A 19,536-nucleotide genomic window follows, 5' to 3' on the forward strand; every position below is an offset into this window, starting at 1 on the left:
TTTTAGAAGAAACTGTTTTTCACATTTTATGTAAATGAATATAACAACTTCATTTACTTTTCTCAATTCTTGTCCTATTTATAAAACACACCAAAAACGACAAATTACTTCGATATGACTTAGCAAGTGGGATTTAGAATCTGCAGGAGAAACTGGAATTCCCATGACAAAGTTAAGGAAGTGAAGAACAACTTAGTAAATTTGATATTCAAGTGCTAGAGATTTTTTTGGGGGGAAAAGAAATAAGCATGCTGTTCACAAACGGATTCAGCTTCCAAGAATAAATCAGCAAATCAGTCTGACTTCTCGCGTTTATTGAGGGGAACAGTAGGAGGCGCTAGTTACCTGTACTGTAAATCCTCAGCCCGGAACGGATCCCAGCAGTTTTGTGATTTTCCGACTTCTTAACAGAACGACAAAATCGTCACTTTCTGATTGGATTATTCTGAAATGTGTTAGCGTTCTCATGTTAGATGTTATTTAACGTTTCACCCGTTTACTTAAAAAGTACAGTACTTTTAATTTTTTGTTTTAAAATGCCCCAGTGAAGGATTTATAGATTTGCATTCATTCACTTTAGCACAGTTCAAAATGTTATTTGACATTTTTTCAACCAGCGTTGCTGCAGAACTGCTCCCGCTTGTTTGTAAAAGGCGAGGGAATGTTTGAGAACAGCGGCCCGGGAGACGCTGGTGAGCTAGCACTAAATTGTGGTTCAATCAGACCGCAAAGTGTATCGAGCTGACCTTAGCATCCTTTAAGCCACTGGTTTGTGAACCCATACAGACAGTACCGCAGAGCCATGGAAAACAACAGGCTTTCTCTCAGTGACAACCTTCGTTTTAATAATCTGGAGGATAGGGAAATGTACGGACACGTCATATTGCTTCACATACTCGATTTTTACACTGAAATACTGTTTATGTAGTTTAGCATGGATACAACATCTGAAAGTAACTCAGATCAACTTCAAACTGTTCGGTGGCACACACTGTAAATGTGGGAACCTTTTTAGGTTGTGACCTTTTGATATTGTCCCTGGTCCTGTTTCTGTGCTGTAATATCTGAATGGGCTCCTTTTCGGTCTGTTTTCAAATGGCGCAGGCCATTTTCCTGAGCGTCGCCTTAAATTCCAGCCATAATCATGCCACTGTTTGTCCCGATCGATCGCCACTCCTGACCAAGTCGAAAACCACGGTGACCTCAAGAACGCGAGGTTCAGGAACAGCAACGTTTTCCAAGTTTAGTCAACGTTCTCTTGGACCGTTCTTAGTGGAATTGAATTGGATGCTCAGATAGATCCGACTGGAAACAGTGAACCAGCGAGTTCAATACGAGTTCAAAATCCAGGTCAAACATAAGCCAAAGGGACAGAGACTGGCGCGAGTGAATGCAGGAGACATGGATACCAGGAGGATAGGCAGCATAGACATTGGGGGGGGGGGGGGGGGGTGTAGCCACTGCATGGATACTAGGGGGATAGCGGGAGGGAATACACTGGGAGAAAGAGAGGGAGAGATGGACATTAAGAGAGATGGACACCGAAAGAGACGGATTTCTGAAGATGGATGTCGAGAGAAACGAACATTGAGAGAGATGTGCAAAAATAGAGAGGGACGCTGGGGAGACGGACATCAGCGAGAGGGACACTGGGGGAGATGGATACTGGAGGAGATGGGATACTGGGGGAGACGGACACTGGGGGAGAGGACACTGGGAGACATGGATACTAGGGGAAATGGATACTGGGAGAGACTGATAGTGGGGGTGATGGACACTGCGGAAGATGTATACTGGGGAAAATAGGATACTGGGGGTGATGGGGAAGATGATACTGGGGAGATGGGCACTGAGAGAGATGCATACTGGAGGAGATGGACACTGTGGGAGATGGGATACTGGGAGGGATGGATACTGGGGAAGATGGGATACTGGGAGGGATGGATACTTTGGGAGATGGGATACTGGGAGAGATGGACACTGTGGGAGATGGGATACTGGGAAAGATGGATACTTTGGGAGATGGGATACTGGGAGAGATGGATACTGGGGGAGATGAATGATAGGTGAGATGGGATACTGAAATACTTTTTTGGTTTGCTAGAATTTCTGTCTCTGTTCAGTGAGACATGGTTTTCTTTAGTGGAGTTCTGACCATGTGTTCAGGGTGAGCAGTCTCTCCACTGGGCTCCGAGTCTCGGATCAGTCAGCTGAGTCCAGTCACCGTGTTGTTAAACCGCCAGTGACCGTGTTAAGCATTAGCTTCCAAATCAACCCGCTGGGACTATAACCTGGCGTTGTGTGATTTGTAACTTTGTCCAGCCCAGTCCAACACCGGCACCTCCACTATTATGACAACCATCAGCTTGTGACCGACAGTTGGGAGAGCCTCCTCGGGGCTTCCCGACACCAGCTCTCATCATCATCACATCTGCCTGAGGAAGGAGCGGGGTCTCCCAAAACTTGCGGTTTCACATAAACCTGTTTGACTCTCACTCAGTGTCACACAGTCCAACACCGGCCCTTCCACATCTCAGTAAAATATTAACCGAGTATTCCCGCTAATATCGAATTGGAGTTTGGTGTGTGTTTCCCAGTTTGGAACAGGTTGGATTTTCCCCTCAATATATCCTTTAAAGTAATCTTCTTGCAAAAAGTTAGAAAAAAACTAAAAGAGTTTACGATTATTGGACTTCAACCGCGTTCCCAAAATGATTGATTTTTTTTTTTAAAAAACCTTTTTAGTCCAAGTTTCAGTTTATTTCACTCACTGTGTTTCTATTTTGGTCAAGTCCGGTATATCTATGGTGCTTGATCACTTTTGAATGGTGATTATTTCGAAATGACGGTAACGTAATGTATTCCCAAATCTAAATTGGCCCCGTTATCTAAATCCACCAAAATTCGAGGTACCTTAACAGTTTCCCAACCCCTATGTGTCTTTGAGAAGTTGCTTTTCTGGTTAACTGTTATTTTGTTTCAGAAATGGTAAAGTTTGTTGCTCTGAGTGCGTGTTGCATGCAGTTCTGCTGATCTGGAATCCGAGTGCAGGCTCCGAGCTGTGTATTGGCGACAGGACAATAGCGGGCAGTTTCTCACCCTGTGTTCTGAGGGTCGGGGAAGCTGAGGGGGGGAGCTGCAAAACCTCAGCACAAGGGGTTTCCGAATCAACGCATTCAGATTCTGGGACATGATAGCGAATTGAAGGCGGGCTGAGTGATGTCACAGGAAGCGGGAGGTTTTCCTTTTCTCGGTGATGCTCTTGTATTGATTGCTTGCTCCCTGACAGGGTTCCCAGCTCTAAACTTAAAGCCGACAGCAGCGAGTGCAGTTTGCACACTCCGAGAGGGTAGAGCGTGAGAGCCAGTCCTGGCCCTGGATTATCCCCTCACTTTGCAGATCCTGTATAGAGTTAGCGAGCCGCACAGAGTCTCCCCTGCAACCCTGAGGATTATTCTACTGGAACCTCAATCCAGCTCCGGCTGGTAAGTAGAATACACTACTTATTCTGTCATCTAACTGGAGAACATACACACACAAATCCCCCAGAAAAGCCATCTACCGATATATCACACAGAGCTTGTTGCTTGATCTTTCACAGCCGAGTTAGCATCTGTAAAAATAACTGCAGTCTCCGGTGTAAAGCATGTGAGCGATGTTTTCAGAAACTCGCCACTCTGTTCCATCAGCCAACTGCCTCCTTACCACTAGAGTTTCATCTGAGTACGGGTGAATGAGATTTGCACCTATTTTGCTGGGCTTTGGGGAAATTGTGCTGCATGTTTTTATTTGGTTTGTTTGCAGAGGACAGTTAGGCTTACACTCCTGGAAGCGGGTGCTGTAGCTGAGATTGTAACATGCCTTGCTATTTTAAGACGACCGGAGCTTATGTCCCTATGTTCTGGCAGAATAAGAGTTTAGCAACATATACCAAACAGCATGGAACTCCCAAACGCTCAGGATCATTAATCATTGGGGGGGGGGGGGGGGGAACATCCGCGCACACTTTAGCATAGCCATCAAATGGATTGTCCTTCATATATGAACTGATTTAATAAAATGATTAAGTATAAACAATAATGTCTGTAAATATGTTGCAAGCTTCTCCGTGGAAGATGGCAGGAGTGAATGGTTAGCGGACCTTGTATTAAGCATTGATTCAGTTACTTAAAAAATACATTTCAAATAAATGATGTTCACTTTTGCATTCTACCCAAGTTTAAAATAGTAACACACTGTCAATACACACATAGTATAATATCTTTGCATATTACAGGTGGTATCTACCTGTAAATATGTTAATCAATGATCCATCCCGCGGATTTTACAGCCGCTTCACGGAGATGATTAATTGCCTACCAAACATTTATCCAGCAATTTATTAAGGGGGAGAGGACCCGTTTGATACAATGAAATGTTGAACTTGAATACTTGTCGGCATTCATTCGACCATGCTGACAATCAGATTTGAACTTTTCTTTCAGTTGAATTTATTGTACTTCAAATAACAATGGCTTGGAAAGTACCCTTTGTTTTATGGTGGGCTTCATTTCGTTGTTAGAGGTAAGGAAAAGCAAGGAAAGCAATAACTTATACAGGCGTATTTCTGATGATCAAAACCATTAACTTTTAACAGCAAGAAAATTGAGGGACTTACTAAATATTCCCTCTTTAAAACACTGGTATATACCTTGGGTGTCTTGTAATAGAAGCAAATGTTGACTTAAAAATAAGGTAAAGTCTGTAACATTCTTGCGGGGGCCGATAACCCTGTTATCAATCAGGTGATGTAGTATAGAATGGTGCCTGAAGGGGGCGCCGCAAGGATGGCTTTATAGCAAATGGTGGGGAAAATGTTTTTATTGTATTTCGTTCATTAACAAGGCATCTAAAGTAGCTGGAAGCTCTCCGGACACTAACACCAGTTGATTGTTGCATAGCCATTTGGCAGGTGTGTGTGTTTTTTATAGGGTCTGGCAGAATACATTTGCTTTTGCAAGTAGTGCAAATTCAGGGGCAGCATCTGAAGCTGCAAAATGCTGTCATTACATAACTGTACATTGTAAGGTTTGAATTCCTACTTGTTTAAAGTGAAAATAAATATGTTTAACTGAACGTATATCAGTGATGGAGGAAATTTGTATTGTATCTTCGTCATATTATTCACCTCAGCCCCCTTGTGCACATTTGATAAAGGTAAACACATTTATAATTCTAAAACTCAGTGACACTCCTGCAAGGTTAAAAACAAACAATGAATGCCAACACAAGGGGGAAAATCAAACAAAATGCCGGAAAAACCTCAGCAGGTTTGGCAGCATCTGTGAGGAGAAAGCAGCGTTAATGTTTCGCAATCAGTGACTTCTTCAGAACTGACTGTAGCTAGGAAAAGGTTAGTTTCTATGCTGAAGAAGGGGTTTTAGGGGTATGGGGGGAAATGGAGTGGGGGGCGGAGTATAATATTAGTGGAGATAGCACCCAGAGATAGAATAGCAATTGGGTAGAGAAGGGATCCAGTAAAGGTCAGCTTGGGAGAATCAATAGCTGTTCATGATGACCATTAGGGGCCGTCAACAGGTTGCTTGTATTTTTTAAAAAAAATTATCAAACAATACAGTTTACAAAACAGTTAACATTAACAGCTGTATACAAAGAAGCAGCAATTTTCCAAGGGAGAGGGGCAGCAAAGTCAGGCCCCAAACCCCACTGTTCAACCAGTTTTCAGAAAAATGAGGACAAACCCCAAATTCCCAGTTTCAATTATTACAAACAGTAACAATAACAAGTACATATAAGACAATCCAATTCACAGGTTGCTTGTAATTGCAGCCCATGCGATGACAAGACCTGGTGTGTGAGAACACAAGAGAAGGTGCTTAGGCACTCAAATTATTCAACTCAACATTAAGGCCCCATGTGGAAAATGAGATGCTGCTCTTGCAACTTGTACAGAGGTGTGCTGCAGCAGTGCAGCAAGGTTGAGACAGGAATGTTGGCCAGGGAACATGTCGAAGTGGCAGGCAAACCAGACCTGCTGAGCTTTTCCAGTATTTTCTGTTTTTGTTTCTGATTTCCGACCTCAACAGATTTTTGGGCTCTTTGTTTAAGGAAAAGATACATCACAAAAAGCTCAGTTGCAGAGGCTGGTTTGAAGAAAAGTCTTCAAAAAAAAGGAAGAGGAATTTTAGGGAATGAATGCCAGAACTGAAGGTGTTGTGGGGATAGCAGCTGGAGGGAGGAATGTGTAGAAGGTCAGATTCAGAGGAATGGAATATATATCAGTGATGGAGGAAATTGTATTGTTGGAAGAGGTTACACAAATGGATAGGTCAAGCAGTGGAATTACTTTAGCTTTAAGATACACATTTTATATTGGAGGTACGCAGGGTTAACAGCCAAGATACATTGAAAGAGGCAGCAGTAATTGTTAGCTATAAGTTGCTGTGGGATAGGATGTGAGCAACAGATTTACGGATGAGTACTGACTTTTGAGGGTGGTCAATAGGAAGTTTAAACTTCATAAACACACAAAAACTTTCTGAATGGTAAAGGAGTTTGAAAATAACATGTCCTGTTGATCTAAAAATGAAATTTGAATTGGTTATATAAAGTTAAAGCATTGCAAGGTATAAATTGGTGATGAGACAGAAACTAGTGTGAAACAGGTATCACACCTGGATGGTGCACCCAAAGATGTTGATCCAACATTTTCTGCTAATTGGGCCCCAAGGCTTTAGCTGTAAAAAATTGGGAAGCAGTGGATGGTAATGGAGCATCTTACAGTTAAGACTTTGGGGATGGAAGGGGTAGGAGTGAGTGGGAAGTTACAAGTTGTGTGAGCCTGGGCTAGCATTGAAACATTATTGTGGTAGAGAAGGACTGCCTGGTTTGTTTCATGAGTACTACATAGAGCATCCATTGGGCGGCACGGTGGCTCAGTGGTTAGCACTGCTGCCTCACAGCGCTGGGGACCCAGGTTCAATTCCAGCCCCAGGTGACTGTCTATGTGGAGTTTGCATGTTCTCCCTATGTCTGCGTGGGTTTCCTCTGGGTGCTCTGGTTTCCTCCCACAGTCCAAAGATGTGCAGGTTAGGTGAACTGGTTATGCTAAATTGCCTGTAGAATTAGGTGTATTAGCTAGGGGGAATGGGTCTGGGTGGGTTATTCTTCGGAGGGTCAGTGTAGACTAGTTGGGCTAAAGGGCCTGTTTCCACACTGTAGGGCACCTAATTAAAAGGTTTCCAAATTATTGTTCTGTGTTTTCAATGATCTCTCACTATATAGGAGTTATCATCAATCAGATTTTAGGAAACATACAGTTTAACCAGTCTTGGAAACACACTAGCTGCAAATAAGGAGAAGGGGCACATGTGCAATTCCTAGTGTTAATGTTACAGATCTAATCTTCACAAGCAAAATCTCAAATTCCATGAAGAGCATCTTTTTTTTATTCACTCTTTGGATGTGGGTGTTGCTCGTGGTAAGCTGCTGTCTTGAACTGCTGCAGTCCATTTGATGAAGGTACACCCATTAGGGAAGGAATTCTGGGATTTTGAACCACACCCCCCAACACTGAAGAAATGGTGATATGTTTCCAAATCTGGATGCTGAGTGGCTTGGAGGGAAACTTCCAGGTGGTGGTGATCCCATGTATCTGCTGTCTTTGTGTCCTTCAAGATAGAAGTGGCTGTGGGTCTGGAAGGTGATGTTTAAGGAGCCCTGGTGAATTTCTGCAGTGAATCTTATAAATTCTGCACACTGCTGCCACTGGACATCGGTGAAGAGAAACTGAATGTTTGTGGGTGTAGTGCCAATTAAGGGGTTGCTTTGTTTTGGATGGTGATAAGTTTCTTGAGTATTGTTGGAGTTGCATTCATCCAGGCAAGTGGGAGTATTCCATCACACTTCTGACTTGTGCCTTCTAGATGATGGCTAGGTTTTGGGGATTCAGGATGTGAGTTACTCCCCATAGTATTCCTAGCCTTTGACCTGGTCTTGTAGACGCAGTAGTTCTATTTCTAGTCAAGTTCAGTTTCTAGTCAGTGGTAACCTCCAAAGGTGTTGATAGCGGGGGATTCAGTGGCAGTAATACCATTGAATGTCAAGGGGCAGTCATTAGATTTTGTCTTACTGGCAATGATCATTGCCTGGCACTTGTGTGCTGTGAGTGTTCCTGACTACACATAAAGTTATGAAAGGTTTTTCTTTTATCTATTCATCAGATGCTTTCAGCAATTCTTTGTGTGGTGGTTATTACAGGCATTAACATCAAGTTTGATAGCTGAATGCTAAAACAAACATTAAGGTCCTGATCAAGGAGTTGAATGACAATTTTATGGGAGTGCTCTGGATATTTGACAGTCACCAGCTGCCAGTATGAAGACTGACTTCTGCACCTTTATGTTTTGGCCAGTAATAGAAGATTTTCTTGCTCCTAACAACTAAAAATGCTGGAATCTTCAACTGGTCAGTAAGCATTTGGAATTTGAAGGTGTTTTAAATATTTGGGTATTGTTTAATCATTCACAAAATAAACTAATTGTACACTTCGGGGATTTCTGTTTTCATTTCAGATTTATAACATTTGTCTTCATCTTTTTATCCAGCTCTGTGTTTTTTTTTTCAAAAAGTTTGCCTTAGTTCCAATGTTCTGGGGTCTTATAAGCTGAGAGTTATATGTAAGGAATTCGGCTAAGATTTTTATAATCAGTTGCTTTTTTGGATGGATCCCGGCAGTATTATGTGATACAGTCGACGAGTGCAGAATGTGTAATTATGTTATCATATAACTCAGGGCTGTAACAATTCTATGGTCACGTGATCTGAGCCAGGTATTTGTGTCCGTCGTATATGCCCTGAATGCCTCCCTAAGTTTCTATATTGTGGACAAGTAGATGTCTGGTCGTCAGACAATGTTAATATATATTGTAAAGTTGCTTCATTTCATTGCTTGCACGGGTGTAAAAAGTAACGAGTGATATTTGGCATTCAAACAATATATCTTTGTTTAATATTGCAAATAGAATTAACATGCTGAAGTTCCCCACCTTATTGAACCAGCTTGCTTATACAAAATACCTTAATAAATGCTCTCCTACACAGACTCTTTTGTGTATTTTGTGGGACTACCTTTGGAGCTTTCTATTTAAGAAAACTATTTCCTTTTATTTACTAACCATAGGGAAAGTTTATGCAAATAATCCCTGTTGAGCATTGAGGGCCAGTGACCTCCCAGTACAACACGTATAGGAGTTGTTTACCAAAGGTCAGAAGAGGTTAACCAAGTGCTTATCATTTACAGTCTTTGGGGAATCAAGATTAACACCAAGTCTATTATCACTTTAAGTATTTTTAATTTGCTTTGAAGCATATCCCTTAAATACAAATCTTCTTTTCCAAGTCTTTCATATGACAATATTGTTGATAGACTATCGCAGAACACTAAAAGGTATGAGCTGCTTCTCATAGTGATTTTGGTGAAGAGGTAATAAGAAACTGCTTTTGTTAGCTAGAATATCAGACTAGCCAAAATTCCATGAGTAAAAACACTGTTTCTAAAACTGTATGCTTATATTCTGTTAGGAATGATTGCGTTTGTCAACAAACTTCACATAATGAAATCAAATTAAGCATGTCTAACAATAACACTGATATAAGCAAAATGTTAGCTAAATGCTGTGATGAGCTGAAGACAAATACAACCTTAATGTGCCTGTTGTAGTTCAGGCATCCTTACAGTGTTTTAGATGTTGTTGTTTCTTCATATGAAACAATTCTCCCACAGGTTGGAACTGGCACGTACTGAGAACAATGTCTGAAGTGTCAATAATATTCTTCTGCTTATTGATTCTATCTGATCCATTGGGTGTTCCAACTTTATCAATTTTGTTACCTGCAATCTCATGTTTGTTTTGGAAAGTACACAACAGAATTAGGAATTACTCCTTAACCATCAACAGAATAATCTTCAGTTGCCATAGTATAGCTATTCATTGAACATTGTGTGCCTGTTCTTGCCATTATGAGATGCTGAAATCTGGGGCCTGTCCAGTAATGTCTGAACACAGCAAATAACAATAAATCCTAGAAGTGTGTGTGCTCTGAACCTGGGATCACCAAGGCCTTAGCCTTAGTGTAAATTAAGGTTAAGTGCCATGATAAATTTGGGATCTGAACAACACTTGGAAGAGATTTAACCCCAATACAAACTGGGGAGGGAATTAATTTCAATTTTACTCAATATCAGCCTTTCTTGCTAATCCTGTAATGCTAATGTAAAATCAAATTGAAAGAACTGTGGATGCTGGAAATCAGAAACAAAAACAGAAATTGTTGGAAAATCTCAATAGGTCTGGTAACTATAGAACTTAAGCGTTAATGTTTCGGATCCAGTGCACTGCAGAATTTAAGTTCTGAAGTGCGCTGGATCTAAAACATTAACTCTGATCTCTTTTTGCAGATGCTGACAGACCTGCTGAGATTTTCCAACAATATCTGACTCTGTGGGCATTCTGTTTTGTAGAAAAAAGGTTAGATTGAGTTATCAGAGCTAAAATGGGAGCTTCTTAAAACTGAACATTAACAATTACTTCTGCTAGTTTCTTCCATGGATAGACATTGTGTGGTTTAATGGATCCTGTTCTGGAAAAACAGATTCAGAGAAGCCCATATTTGTGTGTTAAGAGATCAATGGAAGTCTATTCTAATTGCTGCAAACCTTGTTATTCATCTTAGACATTTTTACCTTGATACATTGGATATGATGTGAATGCAATGATTTTCCAAGAAAGTCATACACTCCTACCTTCAGATTTATAAATCATATCAATAAAGAGGGAGACTATCACCAATCATAACAAAGATAACCACAGCTCTGTGTTTTTTCATGCTTCAAGAAACAAAAGGAAGGATCTGTCCAAACCCCAACCTTCCAGGATACATGTATCACGCAGATTATACACGTCTTGCTTGCCCAGAAAACCTCAATTCATTATTGAAACACATGAGGAAACATGACAGGAACTACTAGTTTACCAGCTGCACACGGTGCGGGACATTATTGATGGTATGGAGTGGGTCACTATTTTACCTTTTATCCCTCTTGTGAACTGTTTGTGGCCCTTTCCTATAAGCTACCTTATTCACTTTACTTGCAGTCTACAGTTTACCAGACATTTGGGAGATGCAAACTGCTGGGGAAACCAGGCTGTCTACTGCAATGATAGCTGTTTCTCCCATAAGAAATCCACGGGTAAGAGGTAAATAATCATATAATGAGGCATGCAATGTTACTGAGTTCTTAGAAAATGGACCCTTAAAACATGGCCAGATGCTGGCACAAAGTTAGGAAGTGCGGCACTGCAGCCTACAAAAGGTTTCCATAACGTTGTTCAAGGGCTTTAAGCATCTTATTATCTCGGGCTGTTATTGTGGATCACTTTCTGGGAGACCTGCAGTGTTTACCAGTCTCAGAAGGACAGCAGATCCAGTGACAAACCCAGGAATGATGCAATTTCTGGGTTGACTTTACAGAGTTGAACTTCATAATCAAGCTGAGAAAACGTTGTGGCATAATGTTATGAATAAAGAAACTTCTCATGTCACTAAGTCAAGGAATATGCACTTGTCCGACATAAATCATAATTGTGCAAATAATGGGTTTAGGCCACATCACTCCTAATTACCATTTTGTCCACCCTGGGATCTGCTAACATACAGCATTGTAAAACTAAGGTAACATAGAACAGAAGCTGGAAGGACTTGAAATTGAGATTCCAAAAGTTGATACTGATATTAATTTGTCTTTTATCAAAAAAATGTTTTCCTCTTTATTTTAGAAGATGATTAGGTAAATGTAGATGATTAGGTAGTCAATCCTTAGACTATTTTCATATGGGAAATCACGTTTAGGTAAACTGTGAATGTTGTTGGAGGATGTCCTGGACAATAGCAGAAAACCTAAGAAATCTTTGAATAGCAGAAAACCTGAGAGGTCCTACTTATGAGAAAGCAGCACAAAGTGTCTCCATGAAAAAAAACCTAGCTACCAGGGTATATGAATCCAGAAGATTTTGTTTGAGAAAGTCACTGGAGTAACCTGTAAAGAGGCTATCGTACAATTTTCATCCAACCTGCAAGGAAATCTGCAGCTCAGTCCCTTAGAGGAACAGCACAGCAGTCACTGTGCCTCAGTAAGTCATCACTGCACTTAAGTTCATGGCCAGAGGCTTATGCTAAATGGCAGCAGGCAACTATGGTCAGGTCAGTCAGTTTGCTCTCCTTATTACAGAAGGCAAATAATTACTTTTTGTAAGGATAAGAAGACTCATTGTTTTGGACATGGGGGAAAGACAATTGTGTGAACAGGATTGCTGACTGCTTGCTGCAAAATAATCCATTCATGTGGTCATAAAAGCTCCCAAGATAAATCCAAATCATTATATAAAATGAAAGTGATTTCATTCTCATAATGGTCTGTAAGCAACCACAGGTTTCTGTCCATCAGAGTCCAGTATCTAGGGAGTAGCCATGGTTTATTTGTCTTTTGACAGTCCAGTGCCCTGGCCTTCCTTCAGTATAAAAGTGAAACCTTTTCTTCAGACTCGAGGTACCAAATATTGCTGTGACTGTTTCTGCCATCAGTGAAGCAGCAAAATGTCACAAAAAAGAAATAAAAACTCAAATTTAAATGTGAAATACTTGGAATGCTGAAGGAAATTAATCATTCTGACTTTTCTCTTCATCCTTATTTCTAGTTTAACACTGTGCAACATGAAAGTTTGAGATCTGAGAAGCAGGTAGCTGCTTCATTTACAGTAAAAGGCTGGTCAGGGCTCCTGTGGTGCAATGGCAGTATCCGTACCTCTAAACCTGGAGGCCTTGGTTCATATCCCAACAATTCTGACCAGGCTAATTTAAAAAATAATATGATTGAGGTAGCCCATGTCTCATGTCAATTGAGTCAAAGAATAAATCTATGATGGTTAACGTTTATGGGGTTGGATTCTTCACCTCAGCCTGGGAGTCTAAAACTGGGGTTCGTTGTAGTTTTGGAAGATAGAAAGTCAGTACCATCTCCTTATCTGAGCTTCAATTTCTTACATTGAACTACACAGAACTCACACCAGAGATAAAGGTCATTGAATCAAATTGATCGTTCTCGTGTGTCTGCTCAATTTGAGCCTCCTCCCATACCACTCCATCTTATCCTATAAGCTTAGCTTCTATTCCATTCTCCTTCATGTATTTATCTGGTTTCTTCTCCCATGCAAATAGGTTGTAATAGATTTTCAAGAACACAGGTCTGATGGAAATAAATGATATCCTAATCCATAAGTAAGAAAGGGCCTTTGAAACCCCATTGATTCTACTCCTTCCTTTAAGCTAGCCTCCTCTAATGGCCCTACAAGAAAATGCATTAGGCTAGGCCTCCTACTGTACATTTTCTTTCCTGTGCCTTCACATGTGTTTGATGTTGTACTAGGTTTCTTCTAAGACATCTGCACTTATCACCCGAATGAACTTCAGCTAAGGACTGATATTTCCTGGATAACTGCTCAGGAAAAATTGCATCACTCTCACCCAGTAGCCCCTCCCCATTTGATTTGTGCCCATCAGATTGACTCTAAAGAACTGGTAAGTGTGACAGAGAGTGTGCTAACAAAGTCATGAATTATCAATGATTGTTCGTGCTGTTGAGCGTTTTGCTATTGAGTGCAATTCGTTTTACTGCTCTGCTTCCAAATCTGTGAAGTAAGTAAAAGAGAAATGCAACATATTTCTTGCTCACCTTTATTTTCTTATGGTTCTGCTGGTGTAAAGATTCCCTTACGTCTGAACTTCAGAAAAGTAGCACAAAATAACTCTGGGTACAAGAACTCTCATGTATTGTTTCCTGACCACCTCAGCTGAGTGCAATCCCAATATCTCAATATTCTCCTTCAACTGCCTTAATGAACAAATGTATGCTGTTCAGCTTGCTCCCAAAACTACACACAAATCTTTGCCCATGCAAGAAGAGAGCCAGAGAATAGTTATTTGACAACAATTGGAATACTTTTATCATAGCTTTTATGGAGCTCCCACAGAGATTTACTTATTTCAATGCATTATCATACTATGACTGGACTTTGAATGAGCTATAATGCAATGTATATTACTGCAGCAACAATAGTGCACAAGGGAAGTAGAGGAATTCTGGAAGCAAATAACAGATAAAGACAGAACAGTTTTCCATTGTAGTTGTTGAATTTTGATGAAGGAGATGGCCAGGAGCTGCTGCCATATTAAGATACATGTTAAAAAAAATCAAATTCCTAATTTTGGCTTTTAGGATACTTCTGAGATTTTATTTTAGATGAACATTACAGAGGTTTACCTTGTGGCATTATTTGCTGAATGAGCCTTTTAAAGATCCATTTCATTTTAAACTCTGTGATGTGAAATTTGAATCCATGCCTCCCCTGGGGATGGTATTTCAGAAGCTGAAAGACCTACGAAACAGCCATGCTTTTCCCACAGCCATTTGCACCCCTTCTATCTCAGCATCATATTCTGAGAAGCTACTTGCACAGATATACTCCATGTCTCTTAAAAATCTTGCAGCTGGTGCTGTCATCACATCACTCCACCTCCAGCCAATTTGACATTGTACTTGCAAACTTGGAGCGCTCAAACATAGACAACATAATCATTTACAACTCAGCCAAGAATATACATTCAGCTGCAGGAGGGCCCCTGCATTATCATTACTTAAGGAGCCAGCCAATCAACTTACAAATAAGGTAACTTAGAATACCATCATTATTGCAAAGTCTCTGGAAGTACTCTGAAGTGTTTTGTTTTCTTTGGTGATGAGTTCCTGAATTTGTTGGGGACTGTTCCTGCATCCACACAGAGAAGACAGAGGATTTGGAGACTTGTCGACACAATTTAGAGGGAAGCAGAGACATGGAAATGGAACAGAAGTTGCACAGAAGGCAAGCTCTGCTTCATTCATCTTCCACGTTGGACGTTGACTCTCTATTATGCTCCATGACAATGTCTGGAAACTGTTTGACAGGCTAACCAATACACTCAGCATCTCAATGTGCATGCTATCAGAATTCTCCTACATTTTGCCCCGTTGAGGTTCTCATCCTGCATCATCTGCAAAGCCACTGTCCAGGACACAAGAACTATCCTTCCGTCTGGGCTATCTGCAGCCCGCTGCTGCAGCGACCCACAGTACATGTGGTTATCAACTCTATACATGTTGCTAAGCTACATGCAGTACCAATATCAGAGCTACTGACTGTGAGTGTAAGATGAAGTGACAGTGCCTTTTATCAGTGCTGTGCTCTTACTCAGTATTTGGGTGGGTAGCAGCAAGGAATCAGAAGAGCAAGGTTGGTATGAAGGAAAGTATAAGAGGAAGAAATTTATAGAATGTGGTAATACTATCACCAGTTACTTTTCAGGGCAGACAGTAGGAAGACTGTTAGCAGAAGCTGAGAAATTGTTTAATTATTATTCTCCATGTTCTCAGTGATACCAGGTACCCCAGGCTCTGTTGCAGTCAGCCTGAAGATGCAGAGAACCATCTCCATTGTAGGGCTGAGGAGAGGCAGAAGTCGTTGTCCTCTACCAGTTGCACCCTTCTCCCTTCTATTATATGTCACTGTATCCTACAAGGGAGAGGACAAAATTGTATTGCACTGTGTCCAGCTGATGTGCCGACTGCAGTTGGAGAATAACCAGAGGATGTGTGGAGCAGTTGGATCTTGCTGTGAAGCTGATATAATTAGAATGTGCATTGGAGATGGCTATATGGAAGTTTGATTGGAGTGCTGCGTGCCAAGGAGTACTGTTGAGTGAATCATGAAGATGCGTGATTCATTGAGAGGCTTGAGAGATTGGTGGGTTGGAAATGTCATGTGATGTTGCATTCCCTGACTATTTGTGTAAGTTCATTATGTTAATTGTGTCACTGCTAATGTTCTATAACTTTATAGAATAATGCAAAAATATTAATTCTGTTACTAGTACTGAATAAATAATTATTTTAATATTGATGGTTATTTCATTATCTTTGTACATTATCTGCATGATTTTTATCAGCAAAATTTAGGTTGGCAAAAATAAAATGCTGTTTAGAAGCAGCAAAATCCAGTGAATGAAAGAGAAAACTTGCATTTTTTATAAGGTCTGTCATGACCTCAAATGTCTCAAGGAAGTTCACACTCCAAGAGGAAACATTGAACTTCAGAGGCTGAGGTGTGACCTTATAGAAGTTTATAAAATCATGAGGGGCATGGATAGGGTGAATAGCAAGGTCTTTTTCCCAATGTAGGGAAGTCCAAAATTAGAGGGCATAGGTTTAAGGTGAGAGAGAGGAAAGATTTAAAAGGGACCTAGAGGGTGACATTTTCATGCAGACGGTGGTGCGTATATGGAATGAACTGCCAGAGGAAGTGGTGGGGGCTGCTACCATTACAACATTTAAATGGCATCTGAATGGGTACATGAAGAGAAAGGGTTGAGAGGGATATGGGCCAAATGCTGACAAATGGGATTAGATTAATTTAGAATATCTGGTTGGCATGAATGAGTTGCACCCAAAGGGTCTGTACAAATTTATGACTAAGTGTTGTTATTATTGAAATGTGGAAAACACAGCAGCCAACTTTCACTCAGCAAGCCCTACAAATAGAACATCAGTTGAGATATACGTATTAGTCTATCAGGGATAACTCCCTAGCTTTGCTTTGCCATGGGATCTTTAAGTTCACTTGAAAGAGCAAATGGAAGCTCATTTGATTGCTGATCTAAAAGGTAGCACATGTTCCCCTAATAAAATGCTGAAGAGTCAGTCTGGAAAACCCATGCACGTTTGAAGGTCAGACTTTGGTTTGTTAGTGAAAGGGCAGACATTGAGTCCAGACTGGCAACTTGAAAATATTGGTAAACTCAGACGTCAATCTCAGTTGCAGAGGTCAGATGCACCAGATTTCATTCTGCACTGCATTTTCTGGCACCGTGTCATCTGTGATCAATTTAGTTCCATCAGAAGTTTCATTCATCTAGCCTCTAGAATTTTATAAGTTGATCAAGAAGGACAGCCCTCTACGGCAGCTAAGTTTCTATCTCAAAGCTGAATTTTTGATAATTGTACATGCACATCAATGTCCTTAATAGTTAATGCTGACTTGCCTATTCTAGAGGATATGATTCAACATTTTGGATTTTCAATAAGCATCCAATTTAAGATATTATATATAAGAAATTAAATATAAACTGACTTCTGTATTATGCTATCCAAAAAGCAAAATTTCCATACATTTTACCTCTTGCCCATGTCTTTAACTATGTTAAAAGCTCATTAATTATAAGCTACATATGTCATAATATTGGTACATTAAAACATCATTAAACCTCAGCTGTAATGACAAACAGATGTGTGTATTTGTTAATCTTGGGTAACACTGTCACAATTTACTTTTCAAATAGAGTAAATGCACAGAAACAGAAAATGCACGTTAGCAATATTAGATATATTTTGTCCCACGATAATCAATCTTACACGTATATAATAAATTGCTAAGTTAAGATGATCTGTGTTCATGTGAGATAGGAATTAGCTTTTTTATGGCATTCAACTTTACAATACTTTCTGACCTTTTCTTCACTTTAAATTGTTGATCACGATTTTGGAAATTGCATAGTGCGTTACAGATGTGTTTTCTGTTAAAAAAAACAAATCTATATTCAGCATCCAGTAGAGTTCAGCAGATTTATTTATTGATTTCTTCTTTGCATGAGATGATGAAGGGAAAAAGAAACAGCCAACTTTCCTGTGCTTTGTATTTAGGGTAAAGTTGACATGAAAAAGCAATCAGCGTTTTCTCCTACATTTCCAACAAAATTTAGTTGTTAACTCCTTGTTCATTCAGAATTTTCTGACCACTCTGCTCAGAGATATTATTAGACACAGGGCCTCCTCATCCATTGTACAACAAGAACCCTGTAAATTCAAAAGGTATCTATCTTTGTGGTGTCTAATGTGTCACACATTTCTGTATTGCAATCAGATTGGGAGCTGCTGTGTGGGCCTCAGTGAGGCAGTACCCATTTTGCACAAGCACAGATTGGTGTTTTACTATAGAGCTGCATACTCAGATCTACTTCTCAACAATTTAATGTTTGTAGATCTTGGGAACCAGCTCGAGTATCACCTCAGTTGTTAAATAAGTTCAAGTACCTCTGCCAAACATACACTCACCCCAGTTATCACCCCTGTGGATTCTCACCCAATGTTTATTAAAACTTAAGCCTGAATTTATCGCATCCTTAATACCTAGAATAGATTTCACAATGATTCTATACTGCGATAAAAATACATTTTCATTAACAACTTCAGCAGCAACTTACTTTTTATAAAACTTTTAATATAGCATAACTTCCCAGGCAGTTTTGTATTAAATATCCCAAAGCTTTAGAAAAATAATGTCAAGTAAAATTTGACCCTGGCCTGCATAAAACAACATAAGGCTTGTCCAAAGAGGTAAGTTTAAGGTTTTAAAAAGCATCATAAAGGAGGATAGAATGAGGCAGAGATCACGGGGAAGGAATTTTAGTTCTTAAGGCTTGACAGCTGAAGGAAAGTGATTGTACTTGGAAATGCTTGACATGCTGAGTTCAGAAACTTTGTTTGGGGAGAGGGTTTGCAGGGATGGAAGATGGGGATGCGGTGGAGATTTAAAGAAAGACGAGGCTGTGGAGAGATTGAGGGATTTGCAAGATGAGCATTTTAAAATTAAGGTGTTGCTTAATTGGGAGCCAGTGTAGATCAGACTTTTGTGTGAGTTAAGAGATAGGCAGCAGAGTTTTGAATTGTTTTTTTCCCAATTTGGAATGCGGATGTCAAGGCATTTGCCAACAAATGGCATCTTTCATCATTTTTTAATACTCCTTGATGGCTATTTCAGTATGCATTACTGTGGGACTAAACTCACAGCTAAGCCAGACTGGATAAGGACAGAAGACTTCCTTCCCATTTTGCACTGTACTTATAACAAAATACATGTGACAATCAATAATATGAACCAGATGACTTTTTACAGCATTCAATGATTGCCTTCTGGTCACCATGAAAGAGACAAGCCTTTCAATCTCAATTATTGACTGAATTTCTATTCTGCCAGCTGCTTTGATAAGAATTAAACCTGAGATTAGCATGGGCCTCTGGGTTGCCAGTCCAACGACATTGCCACTCTGCCACTGTCTCGCCATAATTCCTTCAAGTTTGCAGAGGTGAAACTAGGAGGGACATGCCAGAAGTGTGTTGGAATAGTCAACTCTGCAGGTAATAAAGACTTGGATCAAGGTTTCATCAGCAGATAAGCTGAAGCAAGGGTAGAAACAGGTAGAAGCAGGTGGAATTTGATGCCAGGCTTTCATTAGTATTCAGGTTAGAAAGCTGTGGCTTTTGAGAATTATCAAAAATTTAATGCACCCCATTTAACAGTCACTTCTGTGAAGGTACTAGGAAGCTATTAC

General features: G+C 40.2%; 1 protein-coding gene across 1 annotated transcript in view; it reads left to right on the forward strand.

Annotated features, from left to right (window-relative positions):
• The first annotated feature begins 3,162 nt into the window (after nucleotides 1-3,162).
• The window catches only part of calcrlb (calcitonin receptor-like b), a 79,619-nt gene continuing 63,245 nt past the window's right edge, over nucleotides 3,163-19,536 (forward strand). Inside the window, exon 1 of the mRNA XM_072579040.1 lies at nucleotides 3,163-3,485. The gene's annotated coding sequence lies outside the window, so the exon portion shown is untranslated. The remainder of the gene's footprint in view (nucleotides 3,486-19,536) is intronic.

This window comes from Chiloscyllium punctatum, chromosome 10 (genome assembly GCF_047496795.1).
Source record: "Chiloscyllium punctatum isolate Juve2018m chromosome 10, sChiPun1.3, whole genome shotgun sequence".
Lineage (NCBI taxonomy): Eukaryota > Metazoa > Chordata > Chondrichthyes > Orectolobiformes > Hemiscylliidae > Chiloscyllium > Chiloscyllium punctatum.